The 20,416-nt window shown below is 35.5% G+C and overlaps 2 long non-coding RNA genes across 2 annotated transcripts; one reads left to right on the top strand and one right to left on the bottom strand.

Annotated features, from left to right (window-relative positions):
• Window positions 1-737: 737 nt before the first annotated feature.
• On the bottom strand, window positions 738-19,702 carry LOC128236291 (uncharacterized). Its single transcript, XR_008261308.1, has 3 exons — window positions 19,511-19,702; window positions 7,809-8,006; window positions 738-841 (listed from the first exon to the last, which is right to left on the bottom strand). It is a non-coding gene; the product is annotated as an uncharacterized LOC128236291 (long non-coding RNA).
• LOC128236290 (uncharacterized) lies at window positions 4,026-4,683 on the top strand. Its single transcript, XR_008261307.1, has 3 exons — window positions 4,026-4,142; window positions 4,334-4,417; window positions 4,618-4,683. It is a non-coding gene; the product is annotated as an uncharacterized LOC128236290 (long non-coding RNA).
• Window positions 19,703-20,416: the final 714 nt, after the last annotated feature.

The raw sequence follows: 20,416 nt of genomic DNA, 5'->3' as shown, positions 1-20,416 counted from the left end.
AAGGCAATGTAATTCTGCTTTCCGTCTCGCAGCTTTACATACTGATGTTATGATAAGAACCATTTGACACTATAATGAATGATAAAATATTATCAAAGTAGGGTAATAGAATTGTAAGTAATTTGTTTTTTTCTCTCTAATGTGCAATGTTTGAAATGCAAAATTAATGAAACCCTGTAAGCATTTTGAAAAATTTTTTTTTTTCATATAATATCATTATTTGGGCTTCCAAAAAATGACTATCTCACTAATCAAAAGAATCTGAAAAAAGCCTCATGTGAAACATAGTTTGTACATCTGATTGTGACACACCCAAATATTTTGATCATAAAATAACCAGTGCTATTTAGGTTCAAGCATGAGTTACAACTGTAGACTTGATGTGACCTGACTTTGTCCTTAAACCAAACTGGTTGCAACATGCGCTCAGCACATCGTCTTAGTATGGTGAACATAAAGGGGCAATTTATTTCAAACAAGTGGTTCACGAGATATGGAGCAGACACAATTTGTGACAAACAGACATACACACAGACAAACAACTTGAGGAAAAAACAATATGAACCCCCACACAACGACCACAATCCTGCCAAAACCTCTGGCAGGGTATAAGAAGAAAATAGAGAAATCTAGAACTGATATATTAACTCACCATTAATACAATACATTCCTGGTGGACATGGGTTCGCATATATGTGTAGGGTACCCACAGGACAGCTGAATCTTGGGGTGCAAGGTATAGGCTTACTGCCTATAAAATGACAGGCATAGCCAGCGGGGCAGGCAACACAATTGCCCTGATCATCTTTGTATGTCCCTATAGAACAGTAATGCAAATGACCTGCAAATTCAAGACTAAGCAGATTAGTCATCTCTGTGATGTGTACAGGCAATAAACAATTCAAGATGGAAACACTGTATTATAAATCCTCTTAATATTAAGGTAAATAAAACAAGTCAGCAATAGATAACAGAAAACTCACTAAGAAACTAAGTAAGTTAAAGTAAGTAACATCTCTATTTTAGTAAGTAACATCTCAATTTTATTTGGATTAAACATACTGAACCCTAACTAAAAATATTCAGTTTCAATCTTTTTCTTCAGTTTTCTAATTGTTACAGTGACATTAACCATGACCCATTAGGGGCCACAAATGCAGTTCCATAAAATGTCCCCATGAATTCTGGCTATATACCATGTTTGGTCAAAGTATGTCAACCAAAACTAAAGATATATAATAGAACTTCAATTGTTTTTCTATTAAACAGTGCCCATGACCTTGACCCTAGGGGGGCCCAAATGCAATCCCCTGAAAAGTTTCCATAAACTCTTCCCAACAAAGTTTGGCCACAATATGTCAACCCAAACTAAATTTATTCAGTTTCAACTGCTTTAAATTCTTTTTTTAGTCAGAGTGACCTTGACCTTAGGGACCCTAAACATGATCCCAACTTTACCAACTTTGGTCAATGTCTGTATATCCTAACTAAAGAAATTGAGTTTAAACTGTTTTTGTTTTTTCTAATTTTAGAAACAGTGAAATTGACCTTGACCCTGGGGGCCCAAAACACAATCCCATAAAGTTCTCTTTAAACTCTTCCTACATACCAAGTTCGGTAACAACATGTCAACCCGAACTAAAAATATTCAGTTCCAACTGTTGTTTTTTCATTTTTAGTAACAGTGACCTTGACCCTAAATGTAATCCCATAAAAGGTTTCCATAAACTCTTCCTATGTACCAAGTTTGGTTGCAATATGTCAGCTCTAACTAAAGTTATTCAGTACCTACAGTTTTTCTATTTTTAGAAACAGTTACTTTGACTCTATGGGCCCTAAACGCAATCCCGTAAAAGGTCTTAATAAACCCTTCCTACATGTATATTACCAAGTTATAAGCAATACGCCGACCCTAAAGTTATACAGTCCCAAAAACATTTTTTTTTATAGTAACAGTGACCTTGACCTTAGAGGCCCCAAACACAATCAATTTTAAGGTCTCCATTTACTCCTTATATTTCTATATATCATGATTGGTCAATCCTAACTAAAGTTATTCATTATTATCCATTTTCTATTTTAGAAAGAGTGACCATGTCTCTCGAAGCCCAAAATGCAATCACATGAAAAGACTCTATAAATTCTTCCTATATACCAAAATTGGTTGCACTATGTCAAAAAAATACAGTACCAACCATTTTTCTATTTTTAGTAACAGTGACTTTGACCTTAATCCTAGTGGCCCCAAGGAAGTCCCATGAAAGGTCTCTAAAAACTCTCTATATAACAAGTTTTGTCACCATATGTCAAACCTAATGCCGGCCCACCCCAACAATGGCATACTTCATTCGTATAACCGGGTTTCACTTTTTGAAAACCTGGTTTAAAATACAAAACATGTGCCTGTCAAAGCAATAAAAAAGTCAATCAAGAGCCATAATTTGTGTTTAGTCAATATGAAGTTATGTAACCCAATTGTGTTAAATAGAGCCTTAAACAACTGTGCGATTGCCCTAAACATCTGTGTGAAATATGAAGCCAATTAAATGAAGGGTATAGAAGTAATTAATTGAGTGAAAATCCCAATTTGCCCTAAAACTTTAACCTGACACAATGTGCCTTAGAACTTAAAACCAAGTCCCAAAGTAAATCAGGGGCCATAATTTGTATTTGGGATAATATAGAGTTAAGTAACCTTATTGTGTGATGATCCTGATACACAGTGTGTAGTATTAAGTGAATGAAATGAAAGGTATTGGAGTTACAAGTGAAGTTAGTTAACCCTCCTAACTTGAAAAGTCGAGCTCTCAGAATGTTCTTAATACGAGTTTGGTGTTCATATGATGAACAAAACTGTAGTTATTCACTGGAAATGAAATTTCTATATATAATAACAGTAACCTTGACCTTTGCGGGCACAGACAAAAAGCAATCCCAAACAAGCTCTCCACATGTTCTCAATTATTAATTATACACCAAGTTTAGTGTCTATATGATTTACAGTGTGTGTATATCATATGTTAAATTACATCATATATGCTACGTCAAAAGGCAACATTTTGCTTATAATGAAGACTAAAATCAAAGATTTATTTTACTACACCATTTTAAATTAAACAAAGGGCAGTCTATGCCGCTTAAAGAGCCCCGCCTTCATTTTATTACCGAAGTTTGTAAGGTGGTTAGTTTCATGAAACACTTTGACAAACCGGTGTCCAAAATAATGTTTTGACAGTGCTCCGTCAGACGGCCGTATTGTGGAAAGGTTTGTCAAAGTGTTTAAGGAAACTACACTCTCAATCAAACTCTGGTAAAAGACCGAAGGCGGGGTTCCGTTAGCGGCATAGACTGCGCTATTTTTCTTTTAAAATGGTGAAGAAATAGTGAAGTAATCTTTGTTTAAAATCTTTATTCAAAGCAAAATATTGCCTTCTGACGTAGCTTTTATGACGCAATTTATCACTTGGTATTATAACACACACTGATTTAAGAATGTGTAGTTTATTTGGCAGAACAAAATTTCTATATTAAGTAACAGTAGCCTTGACCTTTGAGGGAACAGACCTAAAAGCATTATCCCAAGCAAGTTCTCTGTATCTTCTTAATATACAATGAGTTAATGATGTCTTATATTTGATGAAAAAAAAATGTATTTATTAGATGGAAATAAAATTTCTATATTAAGTTGACGTTGACCTTTGGCGGAACAGACCCAAAAGCACTCTCAAGCGACATTTCCTCATGTTTATACACTTTTTTGGTGTCCATATGACGAACGAAACTCAAATAAATCCCCCGAATCCAAATTTCGGTTTTATGTAACGGTGACCTTGACCTTTGACAGAAGGAACCCAAAAGCGAACCCTCAACATGTTCTTACTACACTACAAGTTTGATCTGCACAATGACATACGCCATTATATTAACACAGTTTTCCTTGAAAACCTATTAATACAATACACTTTTGTAACCCGGTGCTAATTTGCCGTTTTTACTATTTCCTTGATAGAATATTATGTTGTGGAATTAGCGTTTTTCACGCACGGAGATTTTCGTGAGATGTTCTCACTTCAAACATTACTTTTGGGAGACATCTTGTATTGTACTTTTTAAAGTTAGGAGTTTTAGCATTATGATATTTGGTATGTATTGGCCCTTCATTGTTTAATTCTGCATTTGGTGCAATGAGTTGTATTGGATGCTTTGTTTGTATTTTCGGAGCAATTCATGTATTTTCGTGGTTCTTGTGAAATACTAGTTCAAGATAGCAGTGATGTCTCTTTCTTGTCTTTGTTGCACATTTTTCACATGTTTATAATATGTTGATTTACAGATTAACAGTACACTGACAACACGGTTATGGGGTGAGATAGGAGACGTTTCGAGATATTTATAGGACATTTGGTTCCACATACCTGTAAGTTTTCATTGTGTTTATGTTAGGTCATATCATACTATTTTACCATTATACCTTGTTACGGCCACTAGACATATTACAACTTCAGTATTATTTGTGTACAAGATTATAATAAAGTAACATGTTTAATAGTAAAAGTATTAACATGCAATGTATAATTATAACTATGTATTAATTGTTATTCCATTGTCTATTTTCAGTATGTTCAGTTATATTATAGAACGACACAGTTGTGATACTCGTGGAATACACATATGATGAAAAGATATTGTAGTTGTCAATTTATCCACTTCAACCTTAATCCACCTGGACATTAAACCCGAACCTTACATGTCGACTCTAACTTTCTATTTACCAGAAATGTTGGCATGTTACACTTTTTATGCTTAGTAATTTGAAATGACCATGTCCATGTCCAAGTAACAGTCCAGATAAGCCATACCATAAGCCATACATTGGATTATGTGCCAGTAGAAAAGTTTTTATTCGTGATATTTTTATTTGAAAAAGTTGATATTTATTGTACAGCTATATATTTTTTCATTGTCATCTGTTAAACTTAACTATTTTATCTAAAATCACATTGCATTAACATGTACAGACTTTTATTTCCTTTCCAAATATGTAATACTCTTTGGGTCTTATACCAATAATTCAGAAGTTATCAGTATTCATACAAAATGAGGGTCATAAACTGAAAATCATACAAAATCTACATAAGTTGTAAGAGAATAGGGCCATAATGCCTTGCAAGTATCATTGATAGAACAAGTCTGAAAATGTATCGATTAGCTGAACATATCTTAAAGGGACTGTGTCACAGATTGGCACCAAATAAAGTTTATTTTTCTGTAAGGAATCTCAGGACAATTATCTAATAGAAAGTGTTACGCTTTGATATCATAATTGTAAAAAAAAGTACCAATATGTAAAAAAAAATTGTGTCGGAGACCAGGTTCGAACCCGTGTCGCCAAAATTGAAGTCCAGCGTCTTACTCACTGAGCTACAAAGGCTTATACTAATCAGTTGACATAATTAAGCTATACACCTACCTCAGTAATATCATGTGATACCAACTAGCCAATCACGCATAAGTAATGAATTCTACCTGGTAGACATACCCAGTAATATTTTTTAATGGAAAAATACAAAATAACTGCTAAACTTAAATAAATTGTAAACTATGTGGTACTTCAGTTAGTAAGTTTCAATGCATTGTACACATCGATGCCATGTTTATGTCAGTTTTCGACAATTTTCTCTTTTTTCGCTATTTTATCATATGGAGTACAGCCCCTTTAAAAATCAACCCCGTCTTATAAAGGAGTCTAGACAAAAACACCAGACTTCATGGGTAATGTTAGGGTTTTTTATATAGCATACAACAGAGGGAACTTCATGGTTTATAGTATAATGTTTATAAATATATGCCCAAACATACAAATGTATCACCATTAAGTAGTGCAATGTGTACATGGCTGTCAAATGTGGTTCAAAACATTAGTATTCAATACTTTTATATTGACTTTTCAATTACGTCTGCGACAATTTAAGGAAAATAACATTATTTCATGAATTGCTCATCAACAAACATAATGTGTTACTGTTTAGTTTGCTCTCCTCAATGGTCATTGCATATTAAATAAAGTTCATTTAATTATAAATCATATTGGTAAATACAATCATGAATTAAGTTTGTCAACAAAATGTCCACAACTTTTTGGCCCAGTAGAATTTTCTTTATTATGTGTTGAAATGTATCTCTATTCACTGCAAACATTTAGGTATATGATAAGGCTAAGATAATTAGTTGGAATTAGTCCCTAAAAACTATTTTGAAATTTTGCCATGTTTGTCCAGATCTGTTGCAATTAAGCTCAGAAAGACCCAAATCAGTTGGCAACCACGGTACTTTCTTCCATTACACTCCATACATACCATGGGACAATTGACTGTCAAATTCTCATTTTAATGAATATGCATGAGGCAAGAGAGACAACCCTTCTTCCAATAATTTTGAATGTAACACTAAAATATTTTTCAATAACTTAAAAGTGTCAGCAGCCTCCATGGCCATGTGGTCTTGACTGCCACCAAAGATTATTGTACTGAGAAGGCGGACCTGGTTCAACACCGGCAATCAGCAGAATATTTTTCAACTGTAAAGCATCTGGCACTTTGCGAACCAATGAAACTGCCTTATTAATTACTCATGATTACGAGATTTTCCTAACCATATTGCCCACGGTGCACAACGGAGCATAGCGTAGTGTGTATTGGTTGTATCCGACAATGGACCCAAATATGAGTTGAGTATCTTGTTTAGTTTATGAAAATGGAAGAATATATGAGCCGCGTCGCGCGATTTTGGGCCTTCAGACATATTTTTGCTATTACAATGTTTTAAGGTATTTGAATGCCATGTAATTTTAGAAAGATATTCTGAAATTTTCATGATGATATCACTTAAATTGGGTAAGTTACGTGTTTACAAGTGAGATCATGTATTGCACATTTTGAATAATAAATTTGACGTCATTGAACACGTAGTAACAAGTAAATGTTATCCATCAACACTGTCAAGGTATGAATTAATCATTGTTTCTGGAAAGTACCAGACCGATACGCAAATAAAGACAGTACCAGACCGATACGCAAATAAAGACAATTCGAGTTAATAAATTTCAGGGGCAGTGAAAAAAAAGGAGGCGGGAGGGAATGAAAATCTAGCAATTAATTCATAGTCTCCTAAATCTAAGCCAGGCGTTGATAAATCCACTCGCCCGCTTGCATTTGCTAGTGAATATCGAGGTCGGACGAGTATAAATTCAATAAAACTCATTCGCCCGGGTGAGTAAGATTCTCTAAATTAAAACATGAATCCATTTCATTTTCGAAAACCGAATTATTGTGGAAAACACCAATGTAAAAACAGTCAAACTGAACTCGGAAATATGACGTCATGATGGGAAAGTATCATTTTTTATCAAATGCACATGAACTAGCATTCAGCTTAACTGATGATATGTTGAAGATGAAGCATCAGGGAATGGAAGAAATCTAATTATAATTATTAATTGAATTATAAAATGATTATTAAATTAATTATAAGAATGTTTTTAATAGTTTGTAAACAATAAAAAACGCTAATAGACAGTCTAATTCCCTTCTTCTGTTTAATTTAATCACGCAGTTAAAAAGTACTGTTATGATTATCAAGCAGTGATTTTGTCTATTAAATATATATGTAAGGCGAGTAAATTTTGTGCAGGGCGAGTAGATTTTCAGGGTCACTTGCCCCACAGGGAGGGGAGTGACCCTCAAAAAAAAAATTCAGGGCATGTAAGCTCTTCTTGTTTACATGCACTGAAAACTAGAACTGAAACCTACCATTTATACAGGTAAGCCTTTCAAACTCAAGGCAAGGTTCCCTTAGTATAGAAGCTGTTTCCCCACTATATCCACACCAGTAACCAACATGGCAAGCATGGCCAATGCCACGGCTATCTCTACATTCCCTGTGAAGGAAACATGGAATGCAGCTACCCCAATCCATCTTGTAGCCAAATGGACAATAAGAACCCCGTCCTGAAATCATGATAAACAAGAAATATATGGAATGATATACATGATTCATTTTTGGACTAGGGCACTTGTGGCCTAGTTCATAGCGATACTCACGATATCTGCATTCTCAAGCAGCATCTGGGGGTTCACTGACGTAATGTATTCATACGCTGTATTTTGATTGGATTGCCGTTAGCGAATTTGAATAATCAAAGTAGTACCAGAACTGATTACAATGAAAAAATCCAATAAAAATAGTTCTCCTAACAATTCAAGCTAACCGTATGTTCTTTTAATGAAGCGCAAGAAATTCATATGTAGCGAGTGAGCTAATCGGGTTAACTACATGAATGTTCTTGCATACGGTCAGATTATATGCAATAAGAATATGAACATATTGGAAAAGTATGCATCAAAATTTTCCCGTTCAATGCTCTGTATTGATAGACTGGTACCCTATTTCTCTTTTATCCGAAAAGAAACCAGTATCAGATAACCGCGGTGCCCATCGCGCATTCGAAATGTCTTGTGAATTCATACGTAAAGCGACTAAAGTGTGCGGTCTAAGTAGAAAACAACCAGGAAAGTTTGTTGAAAAAAGTATTGTTAATATCCTTTGTATAGAATGTTGATATTTATTTATAAAAACGATATCCATTGTTAATAAAAAAAATCCAAAGTCGGTCCCTGTTCTTTTTTTTCGACATAATTTGCATGTTTCCATGATATTTTCTTTTCGATACAAAGTTTATTTTTTAACTAATCATTGCATGGCACTAAGCACTTTTTCAAACATAACATGATTTTGGTATTTATTGTTTAAATACTATTAATGTTAACTAAAACCCATATGCCGCGTACCTGTATAACTTTATATTTTTGAGGAAAAGTAAATCAGGGTACCAGTCTACTGTATTGACCTCATTTACTCTGATCAGAGCAGCCGAATGATTCAGACATGTATGTTATCACTACTTCTGGATGCTGATGTGAATTTCATAGTGTTTTATTGAAGAAAATTATCAATAAAGCCGCCATTGAATGATTACTACCATCAAACGGATTTATTTTCATCTTACCGTGGGTAGCATTTTTAATTTGACACGTAGATTTTCAAGCAATACAAGTTTGTTTGATAAAATCATGTGATTTCAATTTTGCAAAATGAAGATAAAAAATATCAAATATGCGCATACTAATTTATGAAGTTTCATTCTAAATGAAGCCAAATGTATGAATATGTACACAGCATATGGCTTATGAATAAAATGATTGTTTACCAATGTGCATAGAAAAGTCTTGGAGCCACTCTCAGTGTAAGTACATTTTGTTCAATGACATTGTGATAAACCATCGCTGTAGGTAAAACAATCTTGCCTGCTCAATTTTGATTTCCTCTCGTATAATGCACCAGTCAATTGTTACCATGGCCCCTTGGGGATATACCGGGGGAGGGGGGTAAGGGCTGTGTTTTAACCTTTCAGGTGTCCTCGTAGCTAAAGAACTTCAGCGAACACATTATATATTACCTTTTTGGACTTGTACAATGTGTTTTAAACATAAAAAAATAAATATTAACATTAAAGTTATGGAAGCCAAATGCCCTCGCAATGCCGGGAGATTGTGGTGTTTTTGTCTTCCCGCAAATTATATCAGGGAATTGCTCTTACCTTAGATCCCCGGGATGCGGGGTTATTCACGGGATTTACCACCAGTTCGTTCCCGCAGGGCAGGGATTTTACCGGGGACTGGCTGGACCGAAAGTCAAAGTACCTGCTGTTCCCTGCGGGGGGAGGGGGGGTACAATTGACTGGTGAATACTTTACAAGTTCTTTTTCTGAAGACGCTTTGTGCTCACTTCTTGTTTTCTAGCCAAGAATGAAAATCAATAATCAGTCAGAGATACAGTTTGGTGATGCATTGTTGTTGATAGATCAATATAAATTTGTGAAATATTTGAGGGAAAGGTATTTGGTTATATAATTTACAAGTGTAACTTTTAACAATGCAGTGCCGAATATTGTGGAGATAGAATTGAATTAATTTGTATTAATCAGTTGACTTGTGGCGTTTAGGGAACAAAATTAAAATCAAAATATTCAATAAAGTTCCATTATCACCCAATGTTGTGGAATAGTGAAGTAATGAAGATTTAACCTCACAACAGTCTTTCTCAAATACTGTCCAGGCTTTTTTATGCTTAAGAATAACTAACCTGGCAATGTTAGAACAGAAATCGTCTTGGCATGAGATTGGATCACAAGGATCATTATGCACCAGTCAATTGTAACCACGACTCCCACATCCGGGGGTATACCGGGGATAGCCGTCGAAATGGGCCATGTTTTTGCCTTTCAGTAGGCCCCGCAGTGCCGGGTCTTCCCGGAAAATACAGTGTGGATGGGGCTTAACCTAATGTCCCCTTGGGTGCGGGTGCATTTGGTGGGGACTTAACAACAAGATTATCTCCGCAGGGCGGGGAATTTAGCTGGGATTGGCTGGACCGAAAATAAAAGCATGGTTACAATTGACTGATGCATTAGCTTGTGTATTCAGATTCAGGGTTTTGGTGTGCAGTTGAAAAATTAACTAATTGTCTAATTACATATTAAAAGTTAAGAATATATACTTATTTATATAAGTTATACTTTACAATCCAAATCAAAGATACATTGTACTATCCAACGCAAGAAATGTTTGGTTTATTCAAGTAAATAAAGCAATCCCCATACCAAGGAACTGCAGCTTAATTGACATTATGAGTTGGAGTTCAAATTGCTGCAATTAAAGGCACATCTAGTTTTCAGAATTATTCAAACTCTGATTTAGCAACCTTATTATAGTTATATGAACTACTTTTGCAAAATGAAAGCTTTTTTAGATTTACAAGGACGGGTGAAAAGTATTTGCCAAATGTACTGCAACACCTGATACATGTTGCCTACGAATCCAACAAATTCTAGGCACTCCAAATGTTACAGTACTATTCAATTCGATGTGCCTGAAAAGAAAGCTTCTTGATTCTACATTCAACATCTTCTTTCTGTATGACATATTGGACCAGGGAATCATGAACCTACAACCTTTTGCAACTATTAAGATAGGGAGCTATCAGGACAGTGACAGAGGACAATATAAGAATGGCCAGCTGCTGTATTTATTGAGTTATCTAATGCATACAAATTAAGACGGAGAAAATAATTCTCATTTTTCCAAACTACTTCCTTAAGCATCTTGTATGTAGTCTGACATGTAGTTGTCTTTTACAATGATTGTTCAAAGTTACAATGGCCCTGTGGGTTAAAGATGCTCTGTCCATGATGTAACAGGTTTTGTACATAATAGGGTTATGAGTACTGTGTTTTGATCCAGGAGGTTGTATTCAACTCAAGTAGATTTTTGCAGATTCGGTTTTCACAAGGCAAAAGCCGAGTAAAATCAAAATCTACAAAAAACTACCAGAATCGAATATGACATTCCGCCATATCCGGATCAAAACGCAGTACTAATAATCCTTTTATTATATACATTACTGATTAGATCACTTAGAAGCCACATCTTTGCATAATAAATTGCATTTTAAGGATGCACTCATTGGTTTAATGACGTCAATTTAATATTGTGCAACATATTTGTTATGATGTGACATCACAAGAGTGGTATATGGCCGTATTACACTGGAGGCAGAATATGGGTTAAAGTATTTTGTGATATATATTGCATGTGGATTGATGATGGGTATATAATAAAGAATATGATTATGTTTGGTATTCCATTCTCACAAGCAGTGTGATGAACTGCTGTCACCATGTTATGAAATTTGATGGTCAATGTATTTAAAAGACATTTCAATATTTCATACTTGATAAACGATATTCATCTCATCTTAGTCTACTCAACTTGCTTTGTACAAAAGTCTGCAGCAGTAATAAGAATAGCATGAGACAGAAGGCAGTGCCTAATATTTATCAACAGCACTAAGTTATCATGGTAACATTTTATATTAATTGAATACCAAGCACTAATTAAGAGGGAGGAAATAATTCTTCACTTTTCAAATAAAAACTACTTCCTAATAGCATTGTGGATGCAGTCTGACAAACGTGTACAATGTAGATGTCTTTTACAAAGAGTGTTCATAGTATGGCCCTGTGGTTTAAAGCTCCCCTGAAAAAGAGGTGACAGGTTTTCTATATAGTATATAATTACATCATTGAAAATCTTCTCTGAAACTGCAAATAACAGACCTTTGGTATAAAATATTTGATCAAATTAAAGAAGTATGTGTACTTTGGTTAACATACGTCAAACACGTAAATTAATTTGTACAAGTCTGATCAAACGACTTTGAGAAATTCAAAAAAACTATGACTTTATCTGATTTAACGCTTTAGCCCCACACCCCGCCCCCCTCACTCTACACACACTTAACGAGATTATCAAATTTCCTTTGCAGCTTGCAAGCAATTTAAGTCAAAAGTTTAAGCTAGCCCATTAAACAGTGACCCCTTGTGATGTGAGCCGATTTTTTCAATGCTTAGAACATGGTTGTCAACATTCCCCTAAATGAAGCCCTAGTCCATCAGTGCTTTCAGCACTTTGATTTCTGTATATAATTGTAGTGTAGCTAAATCAAATTTAAATCGGTACCATTTATTAAATAACATCCATGTTGTGGCCAAAGTTGTGAATTGATCATAAAATTATTTTGAAGAGGAGTAATGAAAATAATGAATAACCAATAGAAAGCTATATGTTATACAGCAACAATAGTGCATACATATTTGTGTGTTTTTTTATCATAAACAAGGCTTTCGGAAACTATGAATGCTTTCCAAAAGGGAACAAATTCTAAAATCCATGCAATTACAGCCTGGACAACCAACAATACTCTGTGAATGTGCAGCATTTCATAATGATTAAACTCTTAAGTGTGACCATGAACTTTGAGGTAGGGTCATGGGTCTTGCACGGGTCACATCGTTTTATGTACAAAACACATGTTCCATAATATTTTAAAATCCCTCTGTGCATGACAAAGCTACATCCCAGACACAGACAACCAGACACACACAACCAGACACACACAACCAGACAACCAGACACACACAACCAGACAACCAGACACAGACAACCAGACACAGACAACCAGACAGACAGACAACCAGACACAGACAACCAGACAACCAGACAGAGACAACCAGACACAGACAACCAGACAGACAGACTCATGCATTTGCTGAGTGATGGCTTAATCCCTCTGCGCATGACAAATTAATAGGGTGTAAACAAAACAAGTCAAAGAACAGTTGGAGAAATGGACAATGTGATTTGAATATGCCCTTGATCTTTAGGGAGTAAAAAGCTTATACATCAGTGTGTGTATACCACGTGATAAATTACATCTTATATATGCTACGTCAGAAGGCAAAAATTTGCCTAAAATGAAGACTTAAATCAAAGATAACTTTTCATTTACAACACCATTTTAAATGAAACAAAGGGCAGTCTATGCCGCTTTAAGAGCCCCGCATTTGATTTATTTCCGAAATTTGATGAGGTCATTAGTTTCATCAAACACTTCGACAAACCTGTTTCCAAAATAATATTTTGATGGTACTCCGTCAGACGGCTGTATTGTGAAAAGGTATGTCGAAGTGTTTTAAGAAACTAAACTCGCAATCAAATTCTGGTAAAGACCGAAGGTGGGGCTCTGTAAGCAGTGTAGACTGCGCTATGTTTCATTTAAAATGGTGAAGTAATAGTGAAGTTATCTTTGTTTAAAGTCTTTTTTTCAAATCAAAATATTGCCTTCCAATGTAGCATTTATGACGCAATTTATCACATGGTATACACACACTGTTCATGATCAAGAAAGAAATCAATATTCAGCCAATCAATCTTAACGCTACTGTTTTTGTAATACAATATTATACAATTAGTACATTTGAGTTTTGATCAATGTGTGGATTTTTGGACCTTTGGATGTGCTATCATCTGAAAGGGTAGCCTGTGGTCAATATCACTTCATTCCGTTGATAAATCCACACATTAAATTCACCATTTTACATGTAGTTGAAAATAATTTTGTCACAGTCAATCACTGACATTTGTTTGAAATCCTCTGTAATGGTGTAATATAAATTACTTACCCTGTACATAACATTTATAGAAAGCTGTTCAGGCCTTTTTCTGCCTATTTTGGAAAAAAGACCCTAAACATTTTGGAAAATTGCATTGAATCTGAATCAGGGTTAGCCTGAATCTGATGAAAAACATCAATTTCTATATTCTCATAATCCCTAAACTTTACAGCACACAATTCATTAGGATGTTGAATAAACCATTACAGGTAGAAAGACTATCATAATTTAAAAAAAAATAGACATGTATTTTTTTTTTTACTTTTGACTGGGATTTTTTCCTCCAGATTGGGAAAAATATCATATATTTTGCTAGGGGAATTTGTCCGTTGACCCGTGAGTAAAACCTGCTGTTTGAAGGTTGATGCCATATCAAAGTTATCATCAAAATGAATTATTCTGATAAACTATCATTTCCTTTTAATTGTTTCTTTATGGTATGTAAACATGACCATTATTTAAATTCAAGTTTAAAGGGGCTAGACACCAGATGGTCCCAAACTTAGCAAATACATTATTTACACAAAACAAGCCTAGATTTGTTAATATGAGCTGAAATGAGGCCAATAATACATCATTCGGCTTTTGACTTGTTGACCCTTTAATTCAAAAGGGGTCATCTACTGGTCAGGCAAAGCCTTTATGTCAAGTTTGATGGCCATAGGTCCAGGAATTGTCAATTTATCACTCTGACAAACTTTCACCACATTTTCTCGTTAGTCACTGTGACCTTGCCCATTGACCCTATGACCCCTAAAATCAATAGGGGTCATCTACTGGTCAGGCCAAACCTCCAAGTCAAGTTGGAGGGCCATGGTTGCAGGCACTGTTGAGTTATCACTCGGACAACCATGACCCATTCAAGGTCACTTTGACCTTGACATTTGACTTGTTGACCCCTTAAATCAATAGGGGTAATCTACTGCTCAGGCAAAGCCTTCATGTCAAGTTTGATAACCATATGTCAAGGCATTGTCGAGTTATCACTTGGACAAGCTTTCACCACCTTTTCCTGTTAGTCACTGTGACCTTGACCATTGACCCTATGACCCCTTTAATCAATAGGGGTCATTAACTGGTCAGGCCCAATCTTAATGTTATATTTGATGGTCCAGGAATTGTCGAGTTATCACTTGGACAAGCTTTGACAACTTTTTCACATTAAAGGTCACTGTGACCTCGACCTTTGACCTCTAAAATCAATTGGGGTCATCTACTGGTCAGGCCCAACCTTCATGTCAAGTTTGATGACCATAGGTCCAGGAATTGTCGAATTATCACTCGGACAAGCTTTGGTCTACCTACGGATGGACCGACCAACTGACCAACATGTGCAAAGCAATATTCCCCCTCTTCTTAAAGAAGTTTTTTAAAAACACATATCTAAAGTTTTATTACAATGCATCATGTATTTGCTGTGATAATCCCTTAAACGCAGACTCCAGAGTGAATATGTATAGCTCTCCTTCTTCTTAAATAGCAAAACTAAATTAACTGATCTACATGGGAGAAAGTTGGGAAAATTCAATTGCCTGTTTACAAATTTTTGTTTATTTGATTTTGTACCATTTTTAATGAAACAATTAGTAACTCTGTGACCACAATGCATCTATCATATCCTGGCTCTGTTAGGCATTTTTTTCATGGTCAATTGAAACACCCTAGGCTATTTTCCAAAGAAGTTCAAAGTCAGAGAGGGCCAAGTAGCAAATGAAGTTGCTGCCAAAGGAGTATTTAATGCAATCTTTTTTTTCTGTATTAACAAGATTCCAAGTTAATGACCTTATTGTAGATTCACTTAGGTTCAGGTGTTTTATGAATGAATACATTAAAGACAATTTACCAATGAATGAAATGGGAGAAAAGATTTCACTAACTACATACTTAAGTTTTTGGGCCTAAAAAAAAGCAACATTTGATTCAGGTTACCCGACCTAACTACGAAATACCAGGCGCCAACCCTACAGTTTTTATTGTAAGTTGCTAACTTTTTTGCTATTTTTTTTTTTTGCCTGCGTCCTATCTATGCTAGCGTCCTATACATAGTATAATACGGTATTCAAATTTTGCCTCCTGCTAAGAAAAAGTAAGAAAGAGAAATTACTCTGTAATAAGCTAAAATAGAGTTACGGTTCCTGTACATTGCATTTCCTCTAATAGTGCTTAACCATGGTAATGGTTATGGGTAATGGGTAATTTAAGTTTAATTAAATTCCATCTAATCGTTATAAGAAACATAGGCCAATTACTCAGTAATTAGCTAAAATAGAGTTATGGTTCTAGAACACAGTGCACTTCATCTCACTAAGTTTTATCACTGTATTAAATTCCATTCAGTAGTTTTGAAGTCATGCTCCAAACAAGGAAAATTGCAACAGACAAACCAAACAACCACAAAGTGACCAAAATGTGCCCCCTTCGTCAGTGGTGAAAATTAGCACAAGCCTGCGTGCCCTGCACTGGTAAACTGCTTTATAGGCTTGCTCAAATTCTGGATTTTATATAGCAGGGCCTGTTCAAAAGTGTAATGTAAAGCATTAGTATAAGAATCCGGGCTTGTTTATCCAAACAAGTAATTTCGATGACTGCTTCAAACTTAGTTAAATGAAGTAAAAGGAATCAACAAATCTCCCGGCCCCAATTTCTTGAAACTTCTTAAGCTTAACAGGCTTAATAAAATAGCTTATTTCAATTAGCAAAAATACATACTTAAGTTGAAATTTGATTAATGAAAAATGTGTTGTGATTATAATAAAGATATTCCTATCTAAAGTATAAAAACTTCTAACACTCAGAGCTACAGATAAGGGTCATTATGGGTGTAAATACACTTTAAAAATAGCCCATTACGACATAAAATCAAACAGCTGTTTGTACTGGTACGTTAAAAAATAATAAATAGGTGTAACGTTTTTCCGAGTATTTTTACCGTTCTAGCTAGCCGTTTTGACTAAATTTTAAACTGGTTTGTTAAAATCGATTCTCTTTCCTAAGAGACTTGCAGAAGGCTATAAGCCAAGAAGTTAGTAAAGATGTTTAAATTAATCAGGTCTTGTAATTTGCTAAGCAACATTCCAATTTTGTGTAAGTTCTTATATAAATATGTACTATAAAAGTTCATTAAATAAAATTAGTCTTTCATTTTTGTATTTCAATGTACCAGTACACTTTAGAAATCGCCATTACACTTTAATGAATGGCCCAAGGGTGTACCATACACTTTACTAGATTGCATAAGGGTGTAACATACCCTTTAAGTAAAAAAGTTATCTGTAGCTCTGTCTTAACAAAGTAAAACAAAAATAGTGAGCTTAGCTTAATCCTGTTATAAGGGACTTAATAAGTTTCGAGAAATTGGGGCCTGCTGTTAAAACAGTACAAGAGCAAAGTGGTCGCTTTTTCATGAATAGTTGCTGATTCAATCCATGACGGAGTCATACTGAAAGATAGTACCAGTAGCTAGCTTGCCTGGCTCTTGGCATTAAAAGGATATGGAGTACTCAGTCCTGGTATTAACCAAGAAAGTTTTTCTTTCAAAATCCATGGCTCTGTCATACTGACAGGCAGTACCAGTATCTAGCTTGCCTGGCTCTTGGCATTAAAAGGATATATATGGAGTACTCAGTCCTGGTATTTACCAAGAAAGTTTTGCTTGAAAAATGCCTCAACACTTATTTCTTTACATGATAGCAAACATCTCAAAACTAGAGCTGTCACAGGAGTGACGAATACCCCCAAATGCTGCCTGGACACAGGAATGGCAAACCATTCCTTTGAAAAGAGGCCATAACTCCAAGGTTACTGCACACTGCATCTTCTTTTATCATGCATGTATTGTTTTATTTAAATCTGTTGAGTAATTTAGATGACAAGAAAAACTAGCCTTTCATGAGTTATCGTCCGGAAACCGTTTTTTTTTTTTTTTAGTAACAATGACCTTGACCTTGGCCCTACCAGCCCCAATATCGAACTTGACCTGTATCTTCTGATGTTACACCTGTGTACCAAAAATTGTTCAAATCTGTCAAGCCTTTCATGAGTTATCGTCCGGAAACCATTTTTCTATTTTTAGTAACAGTGACCTTGACTTTGGCCCCACCAGCCCCAATATCGAACTTGACCTGTATCTTCTGATGTTACACCTGTGTACCAAAAATTGTTCAAATTTGTCAAGCCTTTCATGAGTTATTGTCCGGAAACCATTTTTCTATTTTTAGTAACAATGACCTTGACCATGGCCCCACCAGCCCCAATATCGAACTTGACCTATATCTTCTGATGTTACACCTGTGTACCAAACTGTATCTTCTGATGTTACACCTGTGTACCAAAAATTGTTCAAATCTGTCTAGCCTTTCATGAGTTATCGTCCGGAAACCGTTTTTCTATTTTTAGTAACAGTGACCTTGACCTTGGCCCCACCAGCCCCAATATCGAACTTGACCTGTATCTTCTGATGTTACACCTCTGTATCAAAAATTGTTCAAATCTGTCAAGCCTTTCATGAGTTATCGTCCGGAAACCATTTTTCTATTTTTAGTAACAGTGACCTTGACCTTGGCCCCACCAGCCCCAATATCGAACTTGACCTGTATCTTCTGATGTTACACCTGTGTACCAAAAATTGTTCAAATCTGTCAAGCCTTTCATGAGTTATCGTCCGGAAACCGTTTTTCTATTTTTAGTAACAGTGACCTTGACCTTGGCCCCACCAGCCCCAATATCGAACTTGACCTGTATCTTCTGATGTTACACCTGTGTACCAAAAATTGTTCAAATCTGTCAAGCCTTTCATGAGTTATTGTCCGGAAACCATTTTTCTATTTTTAGTAACAATGACCTTGACCTTGGCCCCACCAGCCCCAATATCGAACATGACCTATATCTTCTGATGTTACACCTGTGTACCAACTGTATCTTCTGATGTTACACCTGTGTACCAAAAATTGTTCAAATCTGTCAAGCCTTTCATGAGTTATCGTCCGGAAACCATTTCTATTTTTAGTAACAGTGACCTTGACCTTGGCCCCACCAGACCCAATATCGAACTTGACCTGTATCTTCTGATGTTACACCTGTGTACCAAAAAATGTTCGAATCTGTCAAGCCTTTCATGAGTTATTGTCCGGAAACCGCTTTTCTATTTTTAGTAACAGTGACCTTGACCTTGGCCCCACCAGCCCCAATATCGAACTTGACCTGTATCTTCTGATGTTACACCTGTGTACCAAAAAGTTTTCAAATCTGTCCAGCCTTTCATGAGTTATCATCCGGAAACCATGAAAACCGACAGACCAACCGACCGACAAGCTCACTCCTATATACCCCCTCAAACTTCGTTTGTGGGGGTATAATAAATATTTTTTCAGAAACACATCTCACCTTCATGGCATTTTTGTACACTATCGCAATTTTGCGGAGGGAAAATACAGCCATCATCCCCACATCCACACACCTGTCCCAAGCACAGGGAGGTTCTCCCCTCCCCATCACAGATAGACCCAGCTGGACACAACTTACAATAGGCCTTGCCTACTTCATCCTGGTAATGGTTTACTGGACACGGTTCTTTATTCCCTTTACTGGAATCATACAATAGTGACATTGACTTATTTGCAGTGTGTGTATACCACGTGACAAATTGCGTCATAAATGCTACGTCGGAAGGCAACATTTTGCTTTGAGTGAAGACTTTAAACAAAGATAACCTTACTATTCTTCATCATTTTAAATGAAACATAGCGCAGTCTTTGCCGCTTACAGAGCCCCGTCTTCGGTCTTTTACCAGAGTATGGTTTCTTAAAACACTTCGACAAACTTTTTCACAAAACAGCCATCTGACGGAGCATGGCCAAAATATTATTTTGGAAACAGGTTTGTCCAGAGTTGGGAATCTGACAGAAAAATTACTATCGATTATTGGTTTATGAAACCGATCAATGATCGTTTATTAATCGATTTAATCATTATTAAAATATCTTTGGTCATCATATTTAAGGCATACAGATACACTACATGAACCAGTTGTTAGCACCATTGTCCCCTTAGAATATTGTTTAAACAGTTCTTTGTATCAATTACATTATTTATTCAGAACGCAACTATCCTTTAGTGTTTACAAGTTATTATCACACGACATGAGACTTAACAGGCTCTATTTTTTGTCTAACATTTAGTAATGTATACATGTACATGTGTAAAATAAACACAAAGAAAGATATCAATTTCCTTTAATAATCAGTCAGTAACAAGTACTACAAGCAGTTGAATATTCTATAAGTTTTAAAA

This window comes from Mya arenaria, chromosome 5 (assembly GCF_026914265.1).
Source record: "Mya arenaria isolate MELC-2E11 chromosome 5, ASM2691426v1".
Taxonomy (NCBI): Eukaryota; Metazoa; Mollusca; class Bivalvia; order Myida; family Myidae; genus Mya; species Mya arenaria.
Note: the sequence above shows the minus strand (reverse complement) of the source record. Positions and strands in the feature narration are given on the sequence as shown.